Source organism: Corvus cornix, chromosome Z (genome assembly GCF_000738735.6).
Source record: "Corvus cornix cornix isolate S_Up_H32 chromosome Z, ASM73873v5, whole genome shotgun sequence".
Classification (NCBI taxonomy): Eukaryota; Metazoa; Chordata; class Aves; order Passeriformes; family Corvidae; genus Corvus; species Corvus cornix.
In genome coordinates, this window is record NC_046357.1 from 10,139,549 (window position 1) to 10,164,106 (window position 24,558).

At 38.8% G+C, this 24,558-nt stretch overlaps 1 protein-coding gene across 6 annotated transcripts in view; it reads right to left on the reverse strand.

Annotated features, from left to right (window-relative positions):
- The window catches only part of GHR (growth hormone receptor), a 160,948-nt gene that overhangs the window by 48,881 nt on the left and 87,509 nt on the right, over positions 1 to 24,558 (reverse strand). The gene's annotated exons all lie outside the window — the stretch shown is intronic.

The following is a 24,558-nucleotide window of genomic DNA, read 5'->3' on the forward strand; positions in this document are numbered from 1 at the left end:
TTCTTTCAGAATATTCCACATATGGCAAAGCCCCATATTTCTGTGAACTGAGATGATTTTGATGTGCTTCTGAAAAATATTTCTGAAAAGAAAGCCTCATTAATTACTTTCCACACTTAAGAAATGGAAACACTTCTTGTGACTGAACATCAGTCAGTTTGTTTGAAGTGGTCTATAGAGAAGCTCTCCAAATTATCCAACTCTTGGGAAACAATAACTGGTGAAAACTCCTCCAGCATAGCCAGCACAGTTACCTTATCCTATGGCACTGTTCTGTTGCTCTCATGCAGGGTATTATGAATTGTCAGGTCACAGTGAGTTTTGTTGTCATGAAGCCTGAATCCTCTCTTTTCATTGTACAGAGAAACAATGAGGAAAGTAGGAACTACATGGCACAAGTTCTGATATTCCCAAAGGACAATAAAAATGATGTATTTCTGACAATGCTTGCCACTGCAATCAGCAGGGCTGCCAACCTCGCTCCCATATTCCTAATACCAAAACCATTGTTAATGACTTTGGTGAAATTCAAGTTCAGGTTTCTCAGCAGCATACTTCCTCCACAGAGCAGAAGGGGAATCAGGTATCAATACTGCCTGACACTCATCCATATGACACCAGAGGTGCCACTCTACCCCCTTGGTCATGCAGTTATGGGTCAGTGCCTATCAAAGGCTTTGCTCTTCAATGCTCATTCATGGGCCGTAAGATTGATCCTACTTCTCCAACTATATTTAAAATTGCATTTAAATCTCTTTTAAAGACAATAAAATTAAATCTTTTGGATTAGTCTACAAAGTCTGGTATAAAAATTCAGTGAAAACACCAGTATTTATGAATTACAGCCTATCTGGTATACAAAGGACTGTAGTCATGGTGTTGAGTGAGACTGACAGAAACTTTGCAGTATAACTCAATATATTTATCAGAGTGCTATTCTGAAATAATAATTTCACTGCCACCACCACAAAAAAACCCCATAAAAGAACAACAACAAAAGACCACCAAACCAAGCCCAAAAATTTTCAGAATCAGGATTTGGAATTGGGGAGGCTAAGTATGTTGAGATTGCTGCAAGGATATTTAAAGACCCAATAACAATTTCTGTTAAATATATATTGTCATTTACTGTATTCTTAATATCATCCGAAGTAATGAAAATAACAACAGTACAGTAACAGCATTGCATCTGATCTGCCTCCCATATACAACAGTGTGATAGCAAGAGAAAAAGGGGAAAAGAAAATGTGGACATTAAACTGCTATAAAGCTTCTCCATTTGCAGACAGGAGGAAAATGCTTAGATAATTTAAGCATAATTTTGAAGATTGATTATGGAGATGTCTCTTCTAACTCCTATGCATTTTTGACAAATCTAAATAACAGATAAAGACTGCCACTGAAGAGAAGCAGGGTTCATGTGCTTGATGTGCAAAGTTACCTAAAAACATGTAACAGCTGCCCAATTTCCCTCCCTATCTTTTCAAAACAACTGTTGAACTCTCCTAACAACTCCCTGCTTCAGCTTCACGTACTCCTCTCCTATCTGGCACAGCACCTTCTGCTATGATTTCCAAATGTCCTCTTGACACAACACTTGTGCACGTACTGCTGCATCTGTTACTAATTAGGGAGGGATATTTAGCCTGGTTGGAGAATGACGCTCTTTGGCAGGGAAAGGAAGCCTGCAAGTTAGAAACACCTTTTCACTCTACTCCTATTAATTTTTATACACAGCAAAACAGAAAGAAAAGAGCCTGTGAACCCTCTACAGAAGACCAGTGTATCTGTGCAGAGTCACGTTTCTTCCCAGGATGCTGGAATTTTTTTTTTTTTTTTTTGCTTTCCTTGGAACTCCCAGTCAGATTGGCATTTTTCCGCATACCTGTCCATGACGGACCTTTTCTACTGACAGTTGTAAAAACTCTGTCTAGGCTGTCACAGACTGAACACAAATGGATACTGCCTAATTCAGCCAAAAACTATAGTATGGCACTGTGGAACAGAAACAGCAGACAAAATTATCAACTTGTCAGGAAATGTGCAGAGCAGACAAGAAAGCCTTTATAGTCTACATTAGTTTAATTTGCAAACATTTTGGAGCAAAGGAACAGGATCTTCAGTACCAATAAAAGCGTTATAGTAAATTAAAGTATATTCTCACCAATGTTAAATGGTAAATATAGTGCTGCTTATGCCACAACAACACCCCCATATAGGACAGGACAGAATACTGCAACTATAATTTCAGTAAGTTTGTACTTTATCTTTCAGGATTCCCATATCCACAAGTAAGACAAAGATGTGATCATCTATGTCATCAAAGGTAAGATTAGTCAAATTCAGTTTTAGATACCCATGATTTATATAGCAGTCAGCAGACTTTACAATCAGTGGAGAGAAACTGGTGACATGTAAAATCAGATGGACATCTGCTTTATGATGAGCTGAATCATGGTCGAAGCATGTCTGCTATTCTTGTGTTACTGTCAGTCTATCTCCAAAGTGTCTCTAGGTACAGGTGTGGAAAATTTCCCTATTTGCTTTTGAAATCCAGGTGAACTGAGTCTATCGGTGACAATTTTTTACTGCCGACACTGGGCAGGACAGCTGAAGGAAATGCTTTGCAGGACCTGCAGTTAGGGAAGAGCTGGTAGGGGGTATGAAGGTCTACAGCAGCTTCAGCTGTGGAGACCATGGGAGTTTTTGGGGCTGGTGAAGGCACTGAAGAAGTTGGTGTAATGGAAATTCTGGTTAGACACAAAAATTGTTTATTTTCCCCACAGTCAGGGTGGTCAAGGACAGGAATAGGTTTGCCAGACAGTTTGTGGAACATTCAAAACTTGACAAAGCCCTGAGCAACCTGATCTAAGTTCAAACTTAGCCCTGCTTTCACCAGGTGGGTGGACTAGAGACCTGAAGAGTTTTCTTCTGATTTAAATGATTCTGTGACTGAAGGATTCTATGACTCAATAGAGGTCATAAAAAACAGATGCTTAACTGTTAACTAAGAAGGCTGTGGTTCTTCAGCTTAATAAAATGGGCTTCAGAAGTTCAACTTTGGATGAAAACAGTAATATCTGGAGATGTGGTGAGAACTGCTAAGGCTTTTCTGAATCAAGGCCTTCCTAAACATAATCACTCCAGACACATTTGAAGACCCAAGATCATTTCTTCCCTGCTGCTGCAAAGGAACAAAGAATGAGTAAACTCTGACAAAAAGAAAATCAAAACAATCTTACAGATTCTGCCAGACTCTGGCCTTCTTGATGAGCCAGCATTTTGCAGCTTTCACTTATACAGCATTTTCAGAATGTCCCTGATTTTTGCTTTCCTCATATTGTTATTGTTACCCTTCCTCTCCCTTACTTCAGCTCTTTTATGCATTTCTAGTCCTCTTCAGCCATACTCTGCTGTCCAGTTCATTCTTGACTTGAACTGCAATCCTAAAAATTACTTTATTTACTCTCTCTCATGTGAAGACAAGAGATAAAAATGTTCAGTTGAATACACAAAAAACCATGCATATACACACTTGCTACTTCTGTTTCCATCTAGTGGACAAATGGTGTTTAATTTTTCCTAACCTTCCATATGCTGGTCTGTTTGTTTTATTCCAAAGATCTTTACACAATTCACTACCAACCTAGAAAATGGGCATTTGTAGAACAATATATGAAATTCTACTGAATTCCTTTCATCATAATAACATTTAGAAATAGGCCTCTCAGACATCTGGCAGCAAGACTAGGAAAATGATAGTTGCACATCTCTGAGTGCACCATAAGCATTTCCAACAGTAAATCTCACTGTTTCCCTGGAACCTCTTATTCCTCACAAAAGAAAACAAATCTGAAAACCATTGCTTTAAATGCTTGTGCTTCTGTCAGTAAAAAATGGTGCCACTCATTAAGAAGGAAAAACCCTTTTTATGAGAACTGTAAGTCCTATTGACAAATGGAACAGCTTATCATGTCCAGGACAAATATTATAAATCAATAATTAGTGACAACACGCAGAGATTTAGGGCTCACTATCCTGACATAGAAAAAAACCATCTCCAACTTCCATGGCAACACCATATGCAGAATCCAGTTGTATCTGCTCATAAGACCAGGCCAAGCCATGATTTGTTTTTAGAGTGGACTATGTCTGCTATTTAGAGAATCATCTTAATAAGGATCCTTAATTCTTCCTAAAGCACAAACAAGACTGTCCAGTTTGTGACAGCAGACAGGAAGGTCAAATCACACAATCAGCATGATGAGAAACTTACTATTTCCTAACCCTGAACAGAATTTGTTTGCTTATTTCTGGAGGCAACCTAGCTCAAAGCATTAATGCATTTATGTTTTATGTCCCAGATTTCCAAAACATAGGAATGGGTTCTTATGCTGACTGTGGTATGTATAGAACTCATGTATAGAGCTCCAGATACTCATCAATAAAAATTTTGCCTGCCTTTTTGTAATGTTGTTTTATGTTAAAAATACCTAGTTGCTACACATTCCTTTATTCTACTAGAAAAGAAAAAGCCTGAAATACTTTTTTGCTTGAACATATTCTGCATCCAAACGCAGAAATAGCATTTGAATAGCAGTATTGGCCTTCTTCATTTATCCCTCCTTTTTCCAGAAAGTTTCATACTCAGTCCACAGTTTTTAATTTTTTTTTTTTTTTAAATTTTTAATTGCTCTGGTCTTCCAGTATTTTCTTTGGTTGCAATTCCATGTTCAATGAATGCTCAGTACCATGGGTCTGGCAGAACTGGTGTCCTTCAGCGCAGATCACCATTTTCCATGTTTCCTTCTCTGAACAACTTAACGATGTTGGCAATTTTCTCACATGAAGTAAAAATAAACCCAGGAAGTGCCTTTAATTTTGAGTGCTGTTGGGTGCAAAGGGTTTTCAGCTCCTTGTAGAATGAAATTTGCACCTAACAGGCATACTCAATCATTTGAAATACAAATGTTCAGTCAGAAATTAATAAATTATCTGCATAGGAGTATAAACTGCAAAACAGAGCACTAGTGAAAATCTACTCCGACAAGTACTTAAATATAAATGCAACCTAAAATCAGAAAACTTTGAATTTGCTCTTTTTTCAGAATACAGACAGCGTTGTTCCTACCTTTCAACTTAATACATATAAAATGATTTAATTATCATTACAATTACTAAAAGAGCATTGCTCTTGATAAGAGTGGTCCACTGTGTGGTCACTGTAGCTTTCAATCTCACCCATCATCATTCACCTCTTCTCCATTTCTGTTTTTCTTTTGTCTTATGTGGCATGGAACAATCTTTCAAGAAGCGCCCCGCTGTGAGTATCTGCAGAGTGCACTCTCATAAATTCAGTATTACCAAACAGCATGATCCCTACCGTAACATTTTTTTCTTTGCACATTTTGCATATATTTTTTAGGTTTCAGGCAACCTTTAAATCATTCCACCAACATGATGATTCAGAAAAGCCAAAGTATTCTCATATATTGCAAATGGTAAATTAAGTGAAACTGTCAACACTTTATAGGAATTTTTTATCTCAGAAGACTAAAAACTAGTAAAATATAAACAGTGTTACCAGCATTACAAACAAAATCTCTCTACTTCATGCTTTCAGTGAGGGGAATAGTACCTGAAGTAAAACACAAACACAAATAAAATTTTCTTCCACCCCTTCCCAAAACATCAGATTTGACTTGCATACACAAGTATGCAAGAAGATCTATTGATCTTCCCTTCCAGCAACTAAAAGTCACAACCAGATGTTCTCTATATTTCAAATTATAACCTATCAGTATAGCACATACATTAAAACCATCACTTTCATTACTAACACAATATAAATAATGCAAAAATCAGTAAAATAAGAAACCTGCTGCTCCATTAGGATTTTAGTTATTTCTCTGCCAAGTCAGCACATTCTCAATCATCACATTTCTGGAAAATCACTGTTTCTGTATACTGCTGTTTCCCTCAGCAGTTAAATGAAAATAATACTCATGAAACCTGTTGTCATTCTGTATTAAATCTCTATTAAGTATTTTGATAATGTCAAATGTAAGGTCTTCTATAAGAAGCACATACAGGGGTCATTTTTCTCTCTATATATGGTTCTGTTACTAAGTCTGCACTGCATATGAAGACACCAAAGCTTTCTAAAGATCATTTATCACAACACAGTATACAACTACAACTGAAGTATTCCATTTATTTTAAATCAAGTTGTAGCACTAATATAGTCCAGGGCTTTGTTTTGAAATTACATTGTGTCTTGCCTTCACTGGGTGACCAGGTCATAATCCTCCCACAGTAGTGGCTGGTGAGATTGCTTTAAATTAACAGGCACTGCTAACAATTACTTGAAAACAGATAGTCCTGTTAGAAAAAAGCCATGATCCAAATTCCACAATTCCTTTTTTTCCCCCCACCAAATCTGCTAAAGTTTTATTGATCTATTTATCCAACATTATTGTTAGCTGTACCTCTTTGTCCTTAATATAAATGAGAAAACTGGAAAATAAGCCAACTACACTTACGAAACAGTGCAAAATAAAGACTGAACATTGATTTCAATGACTGAATTTTTTCCACATAATTCAAAACTACAGCGTGAGCGTTTGGATTTTATATGCAGCAGCAGGTTTGATAGAATTCACTATGTTCTGTTTTATCTTTGTGGTTAAACTGTTCAGCTGCTTATTTTTGAGGAGAAAGATTAAAAAAACAGCACCAACCCCCACCATTAATCTCTAATTCTCTAATCACACAAAAGAAATACTCCATAACCTAACAACATTAGGTAGCCATGCCTGAAGTTTCTCCCTTAGGAAAGCTATTTTCAGTTCTCTTGCTACATCAGATGGGACCAGCTTGCTGCCAAGAGCCTGTGTTCTTGGATGTAGCTGCAGTTCTTGAGGACGGATAAAGCCTCCTCAGCTGGAAAAACCTGGCTGCAGAAGGAATGATGAGAAGAAACACTGAGTGCTGCCCATCCTTGCTCTGAAATGTTCTGAAGTTTTTCTTCTCATGTTTTTTTCCTGTGTTTGTTATTGTTTTGTTGTTTTTTACTCTAACTCATGGTACTCATTTCATACCAGGAGCAGAAAAGGAGCCAAGGACTCCCTCAAGCTGTCTACAGACTAGACAATTTCCAGTATTTTTTGTGGAAATAGCACAAATACCAGAATGGAGGAGAACATAGGAAAACAGGAGCTGCCCTTATCCTCTACTACATTTCTATTACTCCTGCACAATAACTGAATTTTTATTTGGGCACAATTTTTTTGAACTCTAGCTTAAGGCTGGCAGACAAACAACCAGAGGAAAGTAAGACTTTTGAGACCCTTAGTCTTTCATGGTTTTCTTTTAAAAATTGGCTGTGTAGTATTTGTCTCAATAACTATTTTTGACCCCATTTCTGCAGAAAGCCTGCGTCAGATGCAATAACTATATAAGAGGGACTAGACCCAACCAGAATTACTTTCACTATTTGCACACCCTGGGACAGAGTGTAAAGTTAGCTATGCCAGAGGGCTTCTCTCCAGGGTATGGCTTGATGCAACCTGTGCACTGCCATCAGGTAGTGTCTGCACACAGAAACCCAGCTGGCCTCTGCAAGCACAAGTGAGAGACACCTTTGCTGTTGAGGCTCTTGGTTCTTCATTTCAGGATGTAAATTATAAGAGCATCTGAGGAGTAACAGCTTGGGAAATGTGAAGGTGAAGGAAGACCTTCAAGGAATCTGTTCCAGAGCTTTGTTCATCCTTATTGGCCTTCTCTGCACTTTTCCAGCTCTGCTGCATGTCTTTGGTGTGGGGAGGAACTGAGCTGTGACAAGCCATGAGCTGACCTTGGGGACAGCCTGTCACAACAGCAACATCCCATCTCTGAGTCATAACATTTGGAGCACGTGAATTTATGTGCCACATTAGGGTTGCATTTTGTCTACAAGCATCATTTGACATTTATCTACATTAAGTATCATTTGCGGATTTATTACCCAAGCATTTTTCCTTGTAAGGACCTTTTGCAGCTCCTTAGCTGGCCCTCTGAGGTTTAGTGGGGCATCGACAAACTTCTTGTTTTGCAAACTTCAGCATTTGCCTCCTTTGCTGAACTGTTTACGAATACATAGAAAAGAACAGGTCCTGGCACAGATGTCGCCTCATTTCACTGATTCTTGCTCTCTATTCCTTAGCCTCCCTCTCCATGCAAGTACTGCTTTCCCTGTACCTCTAAGGGATTAACTTTTCCTTACACAGATGAAAATGGTGTCCTTCCTACTAATGCTCACTTTACATGTGCCTACTGTTTTGCGTCTGTACACTAATGACAATTCAAGATCAAAGAAAAATTCCAATCAGTTGCAATGAACTGACTAGATTTCATATACTTTCCTAAACTGATGTACTCCCCAAAACAGCTTTGCTGGTTTGGCACACTGTGCCTACTGCTTTTAGGGAAGAGCTGTTAGCTTTCTTCCTAGCAGCTGGTACAGTGCTATATTTTGGATTCAGTGTGGCTCAGTAGTGCTTACCCTACGTCAAGGACGTTTCAGAGAGGAGGCTCCATATCTGGCCCAAGAAATGTAATTTTTCAGGCTTTGTAAGTTTCCTGAACACTTTTATTCACTCATTCTGCATGAAATGTTAAATTGAACTAGAGCTCTCAGAAAATAACAGAAAAAGGAGAGAAGCTAATTCAGCAGGAAGACTGAATCCTGACTTGTGAGACATTTGTGATCCAACTCTGCTCTGGAAGCATGTATTTTAAACTTTCCATACTATTTCATCTTTGAGGATGAAAGGATTTCAGTTTCAACACCTTTCAACACACACCACTTTAAATGCACCAAAAAAAATTTTTAAAAAAATGAAAACATACAAATGGAAAAAAAAAGTCCCTTACAGTAAGAAACCTCCCACAACACTGAACTGAAATGACCAATATATATTTCTGTCTCCTCTATAGAGATTTCATTTGCTGTATTTTGCGAACAACAAACTATTTTAAGCTTCTAAATTGCTGTATGAGTCACACTGATGATAAAAGCCAGCAGAACACATTTGAACTTTGCACACGTCCATCTCTCCTTGTTTTTAATGGTTTAGAACAGCCCTAATGTATTTACACAGGTTAGGCAGCTTAAAAGCTGGAACACAGGAAACCTTTGGGCTAAGCTCAATATGATTAAAGTTCACAGTAATGGATGAAAAGAAAAATCAGAACACACTACAACAACAAAAAAATTCTAAACAACTGTTTTGCAAACACTTTAAATTGCAGAATTTTGTTGTTCAAAAAAACAACTAAATACAATTTTCTCACTTACTAAAAATACTTTTATTACAAAATTTTCTTCATTTTTCAAAAGGCGGTTTGGCAAAAGGATTAAATATTACATGTGGAATATGTCCTTATGTAGTAAATTTCATGCTTTAAAGTAATCCATACAGCTAACAATTCATCTTCTCCAGAAATGCACTTTACAAAGTGAAAGAAAAAATGAAGAAAATTAGAAACTCTCATTGTGCTCATGTTCTACAGCTATAACATGACAAACATCTGTAATTGTATTTCAAGGAATTGAAACCAGAGATTTATCTACTTGGAGATCTATAAAGATATTTTAAGTGGCCCAAGTAACACATACAAAATATTATGGTAACTCATCAAAAATACAGATAGCAGTTAGACAAGTTACCTTGAGGGTGGAAAAACAAAAGTCTTCTTCTTTTACAACGTCAATATTTATATTTCACTAAAAAAGGTTCTTTCCAAGATCATGAAATCTTTTGTAGCTTGAAAGGTTTCAGTCTCATGTATGCAATTCAGTTTCACTAATTCTTAAAATTCTTTAAGACCATTTAAAAATAGTGAATCTTTTATAAAATATGTTTTAAATTCACATTCTTTTTGTAAGGTCTTTTCTTCATTAGTAAATTAATCAAGACTAGGAAAAGGAGGTAATGGGCATCAGGCCTACATGCAGAGATATTTAACTTGGTAATATCAATTTCAATATTACAGGATCAAATAGGTTGGAAAAGACCTCTGAGATCATCAAGTCCAACCTGTGACTGAACACTACGTTGTCAACCAGACCATGGCCCTGGGTGACACATCCAGTCTTTCCTTAAACACCTCCAGAGATGGTGACTCCACCACCTCCCTGGGCAGCCCCTTCCAGTGTTTAATCACCTTTTCTGTGAAAAAATTCTCCCCAATGTCCAATATAAAGCTACCCTGGCATGGCTTGAGGCCATGTCCTCTCTTCCTGTCACTGGTTGCCTTCGAGAAGAGACCAATTCCCTCCTGGCCACAACCTCCTTCCAGGCAGTTGCAGAGATGGTAAGATTTCCCCTGAGCCTCCTTTTCTCCAGGCTAACATCCCCAGCTCCCTCAACTGCTGACCCTTCGCCAACTCTGTCACCCTTCTCTAGACTCACTCAAGCACCTCAGTGTCCTACAGGAAGTGTATATTGTCAGTATGAGCTTCATTATAGGTAAAGGATTATAGCTGGTTGTGAGCTCTCCCACTTTAAAGCAAAATTGTCATTTAAGGAAATGCAAGCAGAACAACAGTGTGACAATTAGGTGTAAATCCCATCTCAAAATCCCACTAAGTATCTGTAGTCACCTGTAGTTATCTGTAGTACCATAATAAAACATAATCATAATAAAATTAAATTCATCATAATTAACTTACACTCTTAGTATGTAGTCTTCATTTATTCAGACTTAAAAAACCTTTCAAAACAAAAAAAGGAGGAAAGCAGGGGAACAACCTTATAAACTATACAAAGTCACACAGTTAGGGGATTATTAAGGCTCATTCTCGACTGTGACATCTGTGGCTCATCCTTTACTTAGGAAAGGGCCTGCTCATGGCTAAAGGTGCTCACACACAAGACTGAAGTGCTAGACAGGAACAAGTGCTAGCTTGCTGTATCAAATGATACTATAATTAACATTTATATTAATCCAGTCAGTATTTGTGTATGCAGAAGAAATTGGCAGGTTAGACTGTTTTGAAGGCAGGGAGGGAGCCAAGCATTGCACTCTGCTGCTGGTGTTCCTTTCGTCTCACTGAACAGTGCCAAATTCACAGTCCAAAGCAAATGTGTAGCTCAGCCAGTGACAATGCAGCCTTTTCCACAACATTTCGTCAATATATTTGAATGTGCTTCACACAGAACTCCTTTGAAAGGACAATGGTACAGTGAGAGAAGCCCTTGTTTCTTGACCCAAATGATTCTGTAATGCTGCTTGCCAGCAAGTAACTTGGCTTCAGTAGCAGACCTAAAAAAGCTTTCAAAAACTAAGCAGTTTTTCAAAAATAAGTCCAATTTAACCTATCAAAAAGTGTAACTAGAATTGATTAGAGCACCTGCTTGTACGAGTACTTTCCACAAGCACTTGTTGGTTAGCAGAAACCAAGTGCCAGTGACACTGCCTTCTCCTGTCCAGCAGACATCTTGGTCACTACCTGCCACTGAGGATAGCTAAGTCACTTCCAGCTTCTCCAAACTTCAGCCATCTAAGGTGGGATTCTCCAAATCAAGTGCACATCTCACAGGGCAAGTATTTTAGAAAACTTCACACAGGACAATATGGCCTGAGTACAAGAAAATGGGAAAATGGGTTTATAATTCAAAACACAATACTTTCATGTTTGAAAAGCTCCAGTATTTGCACTTTTATGTTTGCGTCATATTATATTCTGTGGGGAGAAGGGCTGCAGGGTCACACTGGCAACAATTAAAGAAAAAAGTGAAAATTTCTTAGGACTGGTTGTGCCTTTCTGTTGGCTCTGAGCACACCAATGAACTGAAGGAACATCAAGGGGTACTCTGGGCATGTCAGTAATGGAGCAGCCCCGTAAGACACAGTGTTCCAGGTTCAGCTGATGCTTCCAGAATCTTTACCATGAAAGGCAACCTTTCATAATTCAACTTGACCATGCTACACCAGGGAAGAAACATACACACGCACTAATGTGCGTATGCTGACACACAGATGGAACAGTATGTCTGAACACAAGCTCCATTCAGATATAAGAGTGTGGGTGGCCATTTCGGAGTTTCCCATGGCAACAATTAGTTATGGGCCCACATTAGCACAAGTCCTTGCCTGTTGGAAGAAAAGCATAGTTTCTGCAAGTATGCAGATTTATGCAGAAAACAAATATGCACTGGAGGACACTTCAGTGTTTTCTCTGCTTGTGGGTGGTGTCCCTTACCTCCTGACAAGCACACAGTCACCTTTCCCTGCCTTGGCAGAGGAGGCAGCCTGCCAGCTTCATGAGTACTGGAAGAGGAGATACTATTTTCTATCATTTTGCTCTGCAGTTAATGCAATGCTCTTGACAGAGGATGTTGCACAACCTCAGCAATTTCATTCACCATAACATCTCATAAACTCAAACAGATTAAGAAGTTTATCCTTAAAGCACATTCTCACTTTTAAGCTAGGGAGCCAGGACACAGATATTAATCAATTTTCCAAGGACATGGACGAATTTCTATGGCACAGCCAGATGCTGAAAGCTTGTTTCAGACCAGTATCGTTATTACAGAACTATTGCTTTTTGGAAACACAGGGATTTTGCCTTCTTTAGGACAAGTAAATGGCTTTGGAAGCTCACCCATTCCTGCCAACATGCCTCAGCCTTATCTGGAGAGCTCAGATTATTGCTACCTCTTTGCCTTTCTGCTGAGACCAACAACAGGTATGTCTGCCAGTTGTTCATTCAGGCAAATGTTTCCCTCCAGGAATGCAAAAAAATGAAAATGGTAATTTCACACCAATCATGTGGGAATCACCTATGAATAATAAAAAAACTCAACTAACCCCCCATCTCATTCATGAATTAGCACTGAAATAAACAGTTGGGAGCTCAGGACAGCCTGAACCTCCTAGAGACATACCTACCCTGTAGCCATCTCAAATATGGAATAACTTGTATTGCTTATTTAATATCTAAGACTTGCCCTGATTAAAAGGAAGTAAGTTTCATTTTTATGCATTTCTGTAAAAAATCATGTCTTTCTAACATGCTGCATTTAAATGCTATGGTGCATTAACAACTAGGAAATGCTGTGAGACTTCCTGACATATACAAGTCACAGCAGCTTTACCTCCGGTAATGATATGATGGATTCAGGGCTTTTCTAAAAGTAATTTGTTAGAAGACTATAGCAGCTTTTCATAAACTACAGCTGAATGCATGATGGGATTCCCACAGCAATTAGAACAACATACAGAGACCACTTCTCTTTATACCAAGGAGTCCTACCAATGCAAACCATACGGTATTTTTACCAGTCCCCACCTGTGTTCCTAAACAGGATTAAGATCCACATACTAAGGCTAATATTCTGTTTTCTTTAGGGATAGCTATGACTTTGGGAAAAACAATGCTGTTTCTAGAAAGCCAGTGCTTATATAGAGGTATCTTGGGATTACTGGAACTGTTAATTGTATTTCACACATCTTTGCAAGTTGCTGAGATGTGAAGTCCATGAAGTGAGAAGCACTGACATGGTCATAAGTCATGTGTTTTGAGAAATTTCCAGGGGGTATAAAGAAATTAAATAGCAGGGCTTTAACTGTTGACACTTCTCTAAAACAGAACAAAACACAGCCTTAAGAAAAAAATGCTCTTTTGGATTTAAAAAACTGGAAAAAATATTTACATTGAATTCTCATGGTAACATGCTTTCATAACTGAAAAACAACATTTAACAATAATTTATAATCAAGTCTTCTGTTATAATGCTGGACAACACAGACCAAACGCTAACTCTGATAGATATTATCCTTTCAGTCCTTCCTGTAACTAACATTGCTACTTAGGACTATTAGCTAGAAAAACTGGTGTAGTAGAATAGCAGCACTGCTGCAATGAGGGGATAAGATAACATGTCAGATTGGGAGCTCTGCAAGGAGAATATAGTTATTTTGAGATGGTCAGGACTTCTGGAAAGAAACCCTCACCTCCTGCAGAACACCAACTGGAAGCAGTCACTCACTTATCTCAAGAAAACATTCACAAGCTTGTACCACATGCAAACGTGCCAGATTCTGTAACGCACGTTCCTCATGGTAAAAAACCAAATATTTCTTGACTCAGGGAGGAAAAAAAGGACAAACCAGAGAAAAATCTACTTTAAACTATGAACAGTGTTCATAGTCTTGGAAAACTACATAATATCAGCTGCATGTTTTGGGCCACCACATGAAATTCTGACAGCTTTGTCTCTGTTACCTCTCTTAACATGATGTTTCTGTCAGGAGGGTTTTTGCAATATTATTGCAAGTATTTTTGTAGACAAGGATTTAACTCTACTTAACTGGCTTGGCCAGGAATAGGAGGTTAAACCGAGTCAGCTGTGACAGCTGGACAGCCTGAAGAGCTCCCAGTGCATCCTTTCAAGAACAAAATCTTGCCCTCTACATCTGTAAAGTATGGCATCATCCAGCCAGGACTTTAATTGAGTTCTGAAGGTCCCTAGGTGCGTTGAAAGGCATGTGACAAGAGCACAAGGAGATACCTTGGGTTTTTCCGATAAACTTCTACAGCTTCCTATTGTGCAATTGCTATGGAATCAGAAAGGAAAGATAATAAATTATTGATCTCACATCCATTTCACTACTTGTGGAGTTGCCTTAGATGCTTCTCTTTTAACTGCAAAGTGGCTTAATAGATCTTCACAGCATGAAGGCTGAGCTCTGCAGCCAGGTGGAGATATCCTTGGGTAACAGGGCAATTTTACACAGGACAGTTACAGTCAAAGCTAACTCAACAAGTTAGCAAGACCAAACATCCTCTACAAATCCACTGAAGAATACACTGGAGAATGAAACAGCTCACTAGAAAATAAATTATGTTGTTTTTATATACACAAGCCAGCATTTCTGACATTTTTCACCAGTGTTTTATACCCCCCTTTTAATAAACCACTCATATTTCCTTTGCCCTGTGAAATAAATGGGCTTAATTAAGTGGTGGAGAATAATCAGACCAGTGACTTACACTTCTCGACACCTCACTGGGATGAATCCCAAATATCACATAGATTGTGACAGAAAATACTTATGTGTTATACTCTACCCTCAACTATTTCTGGTGCCGGAGCCCTCTAAAAGAGACACCAAGAACTTGAAAAGGCATTTATTTTCCTTGCCAAACCACGAACCACTAATAATTTCCATTCCTTTAATAATTACTTTTAACTTCCAGAAAAACACTTCACTGCAAGCAAAGATCAACAGGGGATATATACAAGGATTAAAACAGATGGTTTGGATTAAAACCTATACAACAGTAACTATAGTTGACATCAGCATTTTTACTGAAGTAATTACATTGGCTATTAACTACTTGATCACTAACAGCAGATAATAAATAGACCATGTTAACATTTATAGTTATTTCCTACATTTCCTTCCTTAACACTTGCAGTTTTCCTGTTAAACTATCATATTATTCTTTGTTTGGTGTTTCAGCAATGAGGAGACCAGACACAAATTCAAAGGGCATAATGACATTCTTTTGCTTGTACACGTTTTTTGTTGATGGCTTAATATTTATTAAATACTATCTGTTTTTCCTGTTATACAGTAAGCATAGGTAGCAAACACAAAGTGCTTTTAAAAACAACACAATGCACATGGTGTTTGCCTGCCAGGCACATAATTGGTCTTGTTATTTTGTCTTTACAAAGTGAAAAACAGAGGAGGGTTCTAGCAGATAGGGATGCAAGGTTAAATTCTTGATCCAAGTCAGTTTTCAAATTTGCTTCTGAAGTTTCTGTCAGTTTTTAAGCCAAGACTACACATTTCTAGGGGAGTAATAAATAAACAAAATCCCAGACCAAATACAAAATAAACATACTTCCTTTCAGCATGTTTCTCTGAATATGCTCAGGGTACAGTTTGGGATAGCTGACAGAAGACACACTTCTTGGTCTGGGTGAATCTCTGGCATTTCCCCGGGCAGCCCCCACTCCACCATTCCAGCAGTGCTGTGCCGAGTGTTTGTGCACACGGCTGCGGGGCTCCAGCAGCCCCCACTCACACCCTTCGCCGTCACTCCCTTGGTGCCCTGCAGAACTGCACTGCTTTCCATCCCGTTCTGCCACACACCTCTCCCAGCAGAACAGATCTTGATTTAATTCCTCCATGTGCAATCTGTAGACAAGAGACACACTTGGATGTGGGAGCTCATTTGCTCCTCTTTTCCCCTTTTGATTAATTTTTTAAATCTATACAAGCCCTTCTATTTTATCCCTGGCATTTTTTAAAAGACTCTTTGCTTACAGTGCTTTATCAAAGGCTCTCACAAAACCCGCAAAGCAGGGAGTGAACAACTGTCTCTCTCCCTGACCAGCTTAATGAGAATGAAACACAGGACTGCATTGGCAATATGCATGGCTCTTTAGATAGTCCACCAACTTTATTAGCCTACATTATGGCCATTCAACACCCCTTTGCAGCAAATTACTTAGTAAAAGACATTTAATTATCTGTTAAAAAAACCCCCCTGTACTTCTACAAAAAGAAAATCTTCACTGCATTATGCAGGAAGAATTCTAAGTCCCTAGCAGCACGACAATCTGTTAGATATTCTGAAGAAAACTGACCATTGCTGTTACTACTTGATTCCAGAGCGTGCTTCTACAAAGGGCAAGAATAGCAAGCAAAGTAGAGAAACCTTTATCTTAAGTAGCAGGACTTTTTCCAGCTTTAGAAGCTAGAGAGTCCTACTGGTAGTTTGCAGCTCTGCCTCTCACCTACTGCATCATTCTTGCATAGTTCATTCCAGGCACCTCTCCAGTAGTACAGAAGGGAAAGAGATTATGCCAAGTACTTTTATTCTCCAAGGGGAGCCTTGCCAGAAACTTGTTGTGGAGGGTCACACCAGGGCCAAGCTCCCCAACCATATCTCATTCCCATTCCCCTTTCCATCCTCAGAAGTTGTTAATCACCTGGGTACCAGTTCAGTGTGCTGGAGTGTAACAAGGAAGACTGGGGCAGTTGCCAGGGTTGGGAACAGGAAACTGGGGGAGTCTCTGGAGCCCAAGTGACCAAAAATTCTTCAAGGCTGGAATTAAGTACCCTTCAGATGGTGGCTCCAGTTCCAAAACTACCAAACTGTGCTCACAGTTCTGCTGCAATGCTGAGAATCATCTGGTTCTGCTGCAGGTGGTGGCCAGTGCAAAGCTTTAAAAGTCACTCTGTGTGACTCAAGAATGGCATCTTGTGAACTCCTGCTCTAGAATGTTTCTTGTTCACTTCTGATCCCTTGGAACAGCTGAGGAAAACACCCAGTTGTGCCAAAATATTGCTGAGGTACACGCAATACTCCCTCATTTATACTGGTAGAAACCAGGTCTGTTCAATTACAGCTCTCCAAATTCCAGTCACACTTTTGCTCAGTTTCCAGTACAATCCCCACTATCACTTCTGAAGAACACAGCATAGAAAGGGAATGTGCAACATTGCAAACAGTCTACTGGTTCTATAAATGTCTTCTCTTTTAAATCAGGCAGTGCAAGTTACTACACAATAACTGCATCATTGTTTAAATTAATGAAAAAGTCACCCCTTCTCTGAGCATTCCATTATATGCTATGAATATGCAGCAAATAGAGGTTCTTTTTCCTGTTAGAGCTGGACGGTATTGAAAGAAATTCGCGCTATGTGTACTTTACTGTATGGAATGATTCATTACAACTCATGTAATCTGCTTTTGTAATATAGAAATGTTTATTTGCTAGAGCTACTTTTCCTTCCCCTGGTGCAGAGTTAGTTTATCAACTGCATTGATTTGACTAGTGCAGTACACACTGTTTCACTAATTCACATTAAATACACAACTACATTTAAAATACAAAGTGGAGTTAAAGACTGTAATTAGGAATTTTCTCACCTGTTAGTTTCTTAGATAGTGGTAACAAACTGCTGTGTATGGTTTTGCATAATTTCTATCATCCGATCTTCCTCCATAAATACACAGGCTTCACTGCATGTGTGGGCAAAAGTTCATATTTCAAACTGGCCTCACTCCTCTGAAAGCAAGCCACAAGTGGCCACCATCTGGAGCAGTTCTGGTTCACAGGAGGACCAGTGTGTGTTGGTGGCTAGGCTGCAGTCTGTAAGTCTGCCTGGGAGAGCAAAGATCTGCTGGGATCACACGCTTTCCTACTGGGAGGGAGAAAGACTGACCTCTCCTTCTGACAACACCAGGCACTAACCACTGATGAGTTGCTAATTCTCACAAGTTGCCTCAAAACACAGCAATCAGAGGACTGCAAATTGGCAAGTCTGTATTTAACAAAGAACATATGATGGCAACAAAAGAGCAATGAAGGAAATACACACAATAGCAGGAATATTAAGGATGACAGAGATAACTGGATGGGGAAACTTTGGCATGTACATTATTTTACAGGGTGTCTGACTGAAGCTGATTGTCCATGAAGTGTTTTTGGCAGGCTTGCAGGTGAAGGTATTCAAAGGCTTGAAAATCTCCAGTAGATGTTGGAGTCGCAGATGTGGTTTGGAGGACAAGACAAAGGAGACTAGTTTCTGCACCCCAGGTTAGCATTTAAATCATTGGATCTACTCAGATACAAGCCTAAACACAGACATTTAGGGGCACAAATACCTTAAAATGTATTTATTTTTTGAGTTTTCTTATAAAATATAGCCCTGTCTGCAATTTATTTTCAGCATGTGTTTTCCACGTTTAGAAATCCCAAATAATTTTCTGTTAAAGACAGACAGGCAAAGTCAAATCCTTTCTTCTCCATGAGATACTGTCACACAGGCCCAGACAAATGGTTTATCTAAAATATACGCTACTTGGTAGGAAGCAAGAGCAGTAAAAGCAACTCAGAAGTGCACTTCCTTGGCCTTCCCTCGGATTTTTCTGCTAGTCATCAAAGCCATCCTTAATCCCAATGGAAAGTGATGATGGAAATACTATTTTTCTCTCTGCCAAAATGAATCTTCTCTTCAGCTGAAATGGTTTAGCCAGATCACAGTGGTATAACTTACGCTTCCCTGTGCCAAGCTTTCTGATTCTGGCTCTTGGAATGTGTCTGTAGCAATTTCTTCTGCATAATGGAACACATTTCTAGCTCAGAAATACTTAAACTTCAGGAAATAAGGCAACTATTCTAAAGGCTTTGTTTTGAGGTGGAAGTTTTAAACCTGCCTTCTCAACAGTTTTGCCCCCATCCACGTACACCAGGATGCACCACATTGATCAGGGTTTTCAGCTTCTCAGATTTTACTGCCAGCTCTGCTTGGACTCATGTTCCATATCTAGCTGCGTATAATTGAGAAAACAGGCAAAACAGAGAAAGGCCATAGCAAAGATGAACCTACTAGAAGAACTGAGAAGAGAAAATGACCACCATGAATGAATGATTACCAACTTTATTATGTCACTACTGTTTACCAAGAGAAGGCAAGAATGTTTGCAGCTTAAGCTAAGGAAGAGTCTGTCCTTTTGCTCCTTCCTAACAAGATTAGGATTGCAATATACACAAATATGTCTAGTCTTCATGATTATCAAAGAAGTTATTAAAAATAAAAAAAATACCTGAGAAATGGTTTGTCACTGCACTGACTGCATCTATAAAATTTGAGTTCACCTAAATCACAAAACATGTTTATAGACAAGACCATTTTTCTGAATAGTTCAGGCCAAGCGAGGAAGTCCCTGGTACCTCCCGACTCCATGAACTGATGGATGAATTTCCCTTTCCTAGAAGAGAATATGCTGCCATTCAAAGGCCCCTTTCTGCTTATTCTAATTCTAATAATTCCTTCACATGGCACAAAAGTCTTTAGACAACGTGTCTGCTACTAAACTCCATGGAGATGGCAGGACTCAACTGCTTCTTTCAATCCAGTGAGAAGACCCCTCACCTTGGGAGCAGCAGAAAACCTACAGTGGGTGGCTGAGCAGCTATGACACTACCCAGAAGAAAGCACACAGAATTATGCACATTGAAACAAGGCAGCTGCAAGGAAGAGGCCCAGTTCAAAATGAAGACACCTAAATTTAGCTCTCTTTATGCCACATAGGGCAAAATGCAGTTGCCTAAACATGTGTAGCTATCTCGGACTGCCCAGGATAATCTGCCTGCCTTCCAGCTTCTGCTTTAAAGGCATAGGTGTGCTATCTACAAGTTTAATGGAGATTTTTTGAGTACCTAGAGGATATCCCTGTGATGAATATTATTCTTAGGTGTCCAAGCTCCCAATAGTCATTAGAGAGTTAGTCAAAATAGGCCCTGGAACAAAGAGTAGCCAATAGAGTTGATTTAATTGCCTGAAAAGAGATGGTCAAATACATATCAAATACTGGCCTTAAGGTTTTCACAGAGCTCTTTAAGCTTCTGACCATTCCAGAAAGATGCAGATGTCCTGCAGGTGCTCTGGTATCACCAGGAGCCCTGCACAGAAGTCTTGGCTACTCAGGCATGTCTTTAATGACACTGAAGCCCTATGCACGCGTTATGGATTCAGACTCCAGCTCTGCAAGTGGAGCACTGATACCCAGTGCACAGATATAGTAGGTTGGTTTATCACGAATATGTAGTGCACACAAAGCATCAAAGTACAACAATAGACACCAGTAAAACAAAAGGACATCCTGATGGAAATAAAAATTTGATTGGATTTGTTTTAGAAAGGAAAATAACTTATTCTATTTCTTACATAAAAGTTATGCAAATAGAATATTTGAGCATAGCAGATTCATCAAAGAATTTTAAAAGTTGTAATGGAAAAAGATAAATACATTTTTCAAATCTGATTAGATAAAATGAACAATAATTTAAAGCTTGTAGCTCTTAAAATTGTCATTGTACAAAACCAGTTCACACAAAATTATTTTTCTTGTGCTATCATTAAATATGAATGCCTCTCTAAACCTGTTTCAGAGGATGAATTAACATAACTCTAATAGTCTGGAATGAACTTTGATCTATCATAAAAATACAGTAAAAGACATTTCCCACTTTTTTTCACTGGGAAGAAATTAATTTTGGAACTTCTTGAGCTTATGTATTGTTTTATTAACTGGGACTAATTCTCAGTTTATTCCTCTATGTCCTTATGTGAGCTACACTCATCAGTTGTAGAGAAGGAACAAGCAAACAACATTACAACTTTCATTTTGCTTCCTGAACATATTTCAGTCTGTGTCTGGAGCAAATCCCTTCAACTGCTTCTGATGTCAGCAGCTATAGTAACCAAAATACCTCGGTGAATTCTGGATATGTATTTGAAACATCACAGTTACATTAATGTAAAATCTCAAACACAAACTGTGTATTCGTACACAAATACAAGCTTTTTTTTTTTTTCCCCTGAACTACAATTAATACTGCACAGATGTAGGAGATCTGCTTATGAGGCAACACTCTTTCTTGTTTATGTACCTATTTAACTAAATTAAACTGAAATGTCAAAATCACACAATTCCCCATCTTCAAAGCAATCTAAATTCCCAGAAGCCTAATTCCACCAACAAAAATGTCTTAATCAGCTGTGAAAATGGGCCCTGTGCTTTCTAATCCTGAAGGCACAAAATCCATTTACCTATGGTAATTATGCACCTATTAGAAATTACCTTCCTGTTGTTGTGGCCTTTACTTTCTTTCTACCCCTGCCTCTGTTCTGCCCTTGTCATTGTACATCAGGCAGCTACAGGCATGGACAGCGCATGGGTCAGCAACCCTGATAAAGGGCTGAAAGTCCCAGACCTGCTCAGCCCTGAATTACAGTCAAAGACCTGGGGCAGTGGACATGCTTGATCACTTTGAACATCACCCTCTCAGAGACAGTGGGCACCGCTGTCACTTCATGCTAGCCGCAGTCTCAGTTTAGGGAACTGGCAAGCCAGCCTCTTTGCAAGAGGAGAGCATGAAAAACAAGCTAAACCAATAGAAAGCCTCCAGCAGAACTGGCTACCAGCCTGGAGACAGCAAAGAGGTGACTAAATGTCCAGTGTCTGGTCTCAACTGTTGTGCAGTTGCCTGGCCAACTGCTGGCCTCCCACCCTTGATCCCACCAGAAGGAAATATATATGGGGTTTCACTCTGTCAAGGCTGGATCTGGCTTCATGGCACTAAGCCAGCCCCAAGCACCCTCTTGTAAGGCTGATCTTAAGCTTTGTTTACTTTCAAGACACAAAAGCATCCCATGTACAAGTCTGTATTACACTGGTTCAGTACTGGGCTTTGGTACAAGACTACCCAGCATATGTAATTTTTATTTCTTCTGCTGCCAGAAGAAATAGAACTACTGACGTGAATTTTTTAGGGAACCATGACACCATAGATCCAATCCCCAGGCAATATATCAGATATGGTACAAGTACAGAGCATTTAATTAAGTTTATACGGAGGTGTCAGCAAGACTGTGCTGGGCATAGCACTTTAAGATTGTCAGGATTCATCACCCGAGTGGGGCTGGATACTCATGAGAACGTTTGCAGATGTGAGCACACTCACATGGAAGAAAAAAAGAACAAAACATGTAATAAACAGGTCTTGTCTAATACTCCGTCCTAAATCACAAAAGAACAGCAAATGGATGTTCTTTTATGCTGTTATCTCAAATACCCATGTTCAATTTATGCTTCCTTCTCTGACATTCTCAACTGAGCATGTGCCCAACTCAGAATTAATGCGTTAAAGCATTAGAAGCAATCTAGTCATTAGCAACCACTAAACAAAGTGATTCCATTCACATACACAATCTTTAATAGTACAACAAATCAGGACATAAATATTTAGTACTGTGTCTTGTATTTAAACACAGAAACAACCAAAATATTCTTAATTTTTTGTTCTGAAGGTAATCTAATGGAAGTTACTGTTTCATCAGTATAGACAAAGTCACACAAAGATGATGCTGTGGTCAAGTTTTATTTGTAACACAGACTATTACTGCAGTTAGGACATCTGGACCACAGCTCATCTGCCAAGGATCATATAATCCTCATGTGCTGTTAAAACTCAAGAGAAAAATCAGTTGGTCCAGTAGACTGCCCTGGGGATTATTTTTGAGTTGAATGAGTCTACTGTAAAATGCAGACATGGCAGGGGAAAGGATCAAGTCAGGACACATTAATTTTTGTTCTACTGACCATTCTGTAGTGGCAATGAAGAGAAGCTGGTACATCTATATATTTCATAAATGTTAAAGAAAAAGCCTTAACTAGCAGTCTTATAGATTCTTTTCCTGGTAACACAGAGGACAAGCATTTGAGACACACACATAGAAGTAAGTAAACAGAAACTTGTGTTTTCTCCATCCAAACCTGTTTGCTAGTAAACAGAATCAACTTTATAGAAGAATTGTCTGAGAACCGATCACCTGAGTTTTAATTTTTTCTTATTTCACCTTAATGTCTCCATTAACATGAAAGTCACATCCCATATGCCTCTCCAGTGCTTCAGCATATACAAGATACCTAGAAATTCAAAGTATGCAACTCCAAGAAAATACAGAACTGCATCAGTACAAAGAACTATGGTTATACCTTTAAAATGTAGGCCAGTTGTGACTACAGGCAACTATGTCATAACCTTTTGGCTTAGTATCATATTCTAAAACTAGAACTAGAAAGGCTAATGAAACATGTCTTGCAATTCTATGTACATTTAATTTGCACTCAGTAACACAAAAGAATGGAGCTAAAGAAAAAAACTGAGAGATGTCAGAAATTTACATTGACAGTTGTATCACTTTATTTAGAGTTTGCTATGGAAGCTGTTTTCATTCCACTTTTAATAAAATTTCTAGACAAACTGCCCCTTCTGACTTGTTCTGCTAATACAGATTTTGGTTAGGAAGTCAGGAGGGGCACCTGTTTACAGAGCTGCAGCTGCTCTGTAACTTTGGGAGAAGCAGTGACACGTCTGCATAAAATTACTTATTATGGAAAACTGTTTCTGCTGTCTGTTCTGAAGACCAGAACAGCACAGAGCTGACCAGCTTGAGCTGCACTTCTTTACATAATTAGATCATAGCAAGCATAAGCAGATAATCTGACACAATATGCAAGTCCCATTGGAGTTCACGGGTTTTGTTAAATGACTTTAAGACCAGTCCCAGCTGGCTGGTCGAGGGTACACATTCTTTTGAAATCCCATAGTCCCTACTCAAGAACTACCAAATTTATTTCTTATGAATCTTGTTCATATTGGCCTGAGATTTAAAGCATACAGTCTTTATATGTTTCCTCTGTATGTTCAAATAGTCCTATTCTTAACATATGACTATACTAAAAGACTTGTTTGAGAAAAAAACACTAGTTCAGATAAAAAATGAACCTCATACAATTCTTTCATAACTTCAATACCCACTCAAAGAAAATCCAGATTTATCCATCTTGCTTACACATCAAAAACTGTCTGCGAAATTCACTTTCATTTGGCAACATGTCCCAATCTCATCCACTATGTCTACAAAAAGATTAACTGATGCATTTTTCACATTACATACATGGGTTACTGCAAT